This window comes from Cyprinodon variegatus, unplaced genomic scaffold, assembly GCF_000732505.1.
Source record: "Cyprinodon variegatus isolate N-32 unplaced genomic scaffold, C_variegatus-1.0 Scaffold235, whole genome shotgun sequence".
In the NCBI taxonomy this organism is placed as follows: Eukaryota; Metazoa; Chordata; class Actinopteri; order Cyprinodontiformes; family Cyprinodontidae; genus Cyprinodon; species Cyprinodon variegatus.
In genome coordinates, this window is record NW_015150688.1 from 514568 (window position 1) to 517232 (window position 2665).

At 43.5% G+C, this 2665-nt stretch overlaps 1 protein-coding gene across 2 annotated transcripts in view; it reads left to right on the top strand.

Annotated features, from left to right (window-relative positions):
* Positions 1-955: 955 nt before the first annotated feature.
* LOC107089017 (glutamate receptor ionotropic, NMDA 2D-like) overlaps positions 956-2665 on the top strand; it is a 244606-nt gene continuing 242896 nt past the window's right edge. For both annotated transcript variants that reach the window (XM_015381530.1, XM_015381531.1), the window contains exon 1: positions 956-1235. The gene's annotated coding sequence lies outside the window, so the exon portion shown is untranslated. The remainder of the gene's footprint in view (positions 1236-2665) is intronic.

The following is a 2665-nucleotide window of genomic DNA, read 5'->3' on the forward strand; positions in this document are numbered from 1 at the left end:
TGAGAGAAAGATATAAATTTTCCCACAACATTCTGCTAGAGGTTTCTTCCTCTTAAAAGGGAGTTTTTCCTCTCCACTGTCGCTACAAGCATGCTTACTATGAGGGATTGCGTTTGAGTCAATGAGTCGATGCAAACAACTGGTTTTCCTTAGATAGAAAACTTTGAATCAATTTGACTTTATGTTCTGGTGAACTGTAAAGTGCCTTGAGATGAAATATGTTGTAAATTGCTGCTATATAAATAAACTGAAATAAATAAAAGATACATCAAGACAAACAAGATAATGATATATATCCCAAAAAATGAAATGTTTACCTCTTGGCCTTATTGTCCAGCATACTATTGCTGTTGGTACAAAACTCTTCCTGTACCATGTTTTCATTTTTTAGGGGTTATCTATTTATTTATGAACAAATAAATATTTATTAAAACATAAATAATGGCTTAAGACTTTTGCAATGACCTATGCTTAAATACCAACAGGAAAATGCATTTCCATAATAAATCCAAAAATTCAAAACATACATTTGTCATTTCTCTTTTCATCATCATAAACCAAGATGAGTAACAACTCGGTTTTACACTTTATTAAGTATCTTAATGTCTACATGGTTCATAAAGGAAAGGAAGCAGAGGAGGGACTGAAATAAAATATTATAGCGGGGAGAGGATGTGAGTGATGAAGCTGATGGGGAAGAGAAGAAGGTAAGGCGCTAGAAGATACATTATAATTAAAACCACGGAAAGACCAAGTTAGGTTAATATGAAAGTAATGATTCCAACTTAGTTTAGCATTCAACACGTGTCGTTGGGAAGTGATGAGGAGAGGGAGGTGAAGGAAGGAAGGAGGGAGGAGAGGGAGGTAGAGAGGCGTTGCTAGGTGACGGAGCGTACATACTGAATTTTAACAAAATCACGGGAGAGGAGATAGTGAGTGAGAGGGACACAGAGGTAGCAGCCAGCAACATGTAGCCTCTCCGAGTGGAGGAAAGGTCCAAGCTGTGCGCGCGCCTGATTCCTTCTCTTGGGTTTGATTTGTTCTTTTTCTTTTCTGGAGGGACAACATGTTTCCGTTTCATCCCGGGGACATTATCCCGCAACATTAGTATTGATCCGGCTGCATGCCGCAGGAAATGTCCAGCGGAGGGATGGACAGATGGATTTTGGTGCACGGGGAGAAGAACTGGAGAGCAAAAAGAGAAGAGGAAGAAGAGTGTGGGGCTGCTGAGAACGGTGAGTGGATTCCTCCCCTGTCTTCTGTCGGACACTTGTTTTCTGGCTCCCTTTTGGGTTTTCTCACGTTTGAAGGTGAAAACATTGCGCCACGTCTCGTGGAACTGTCTCCAGCTTTGCCCTTCATATCCCGGCGCTCCACTGCCTGATGCTGTTGCATTTCTCCAAAGCTTCTCGTGCAGACTCCACTGTCACGGGCAGGACGCGGCCGGCCGGCGCGCGTGACTTTGACCCCTATGTCATTGATGCGCACGCACGCCTAACTGCTTGTGTTTTTGGCTGTTTCACACCGGCGCGCACAAACCGGTGTCTGGTCCATTTCTCCCACCCCCCTCTAAACACCCCTAGCCCGGGCTTTAACTCAGACCATAAGTTCCGGTCAGTGACAGGCAGAAGCAAGCAGCTGTGATTCAGAGGTGACATTTCTGATAAGCCGCATCCATGCGCCGGCGATCAGCGCACAGGCGTTTGCATCCTGTCATATCTCAGCAGGTTGTTGCGCATAGCCATCATATGTGAGTTATGGCTTTCTCCCCAAAACTCCCCCTTCCTCACCCCTCCTACTTTTCTCCCCCTCGGTGTTACCAGCTGTGGGGCACCTATTAGATCTGGGATCCGTCTTCTGGTGGTTTTGTGTGCGCGCATTAACAGCTGGTGCACCAAGGAACAAGCTGTTTGCTTGAAGATCACTCCTCAGGACAGACAAGGGAGTTCAGCATTCACAGGAGAATGAACCTTCATTTTTCCTCTAATCTAAATACACGCAGTTCCTCAAATCTCAAATCAGACAAAACAATTTAGGGATTGATAATGATGATGCTGATGATGCCATTTTAGTGGTGTGTGTGTGTGTGTGGGCTTGATTCAACAGTTTGTCTTTATGCTTCAGCCTGCCTTGAATTGAATTTCCAGTCATGTAGCAAAAACACACTAATCATCCTTTCATTTCTTTACAGCTGCCTGTGTGAGTCTACATGGAACAATTTGGCAGAGTAGGAGCTCATGGCCAGTGTGGCATTAGCAGGGAAGATTGATATTTTCTTGGGAGAATAGCGGGGCATGAAGCAATTATTTCTGTGTGTTGGCGCCTTTCTAAGTCTGATACTCCCATGATAAACACAGAAATGAAATTCAATTAAAATCTGTTTTTTTTCCAAATCCAAGCAGACCGTTGAACATTAGCATTTTGCACTTGCTTGTCTGACCTTGTGGCCCTCGCTGTAGAAAAAATAAAAGTAATAATTCTCTGCATCACTGTCTTCTTGCTTCCACCATTTTAAGCTCAAAGCTGCTGAGCCAGCAATGTTATCCTGTTTGGCCCTATTCAGACACCCTGTCTTTTGTTGAAGTGGACTCTGGGTAAGGGATAGAGATGCTTTCCAGCTGAAAATGATAAAGATCTTGAAAAAAAAAATCTCATATTTACTCTC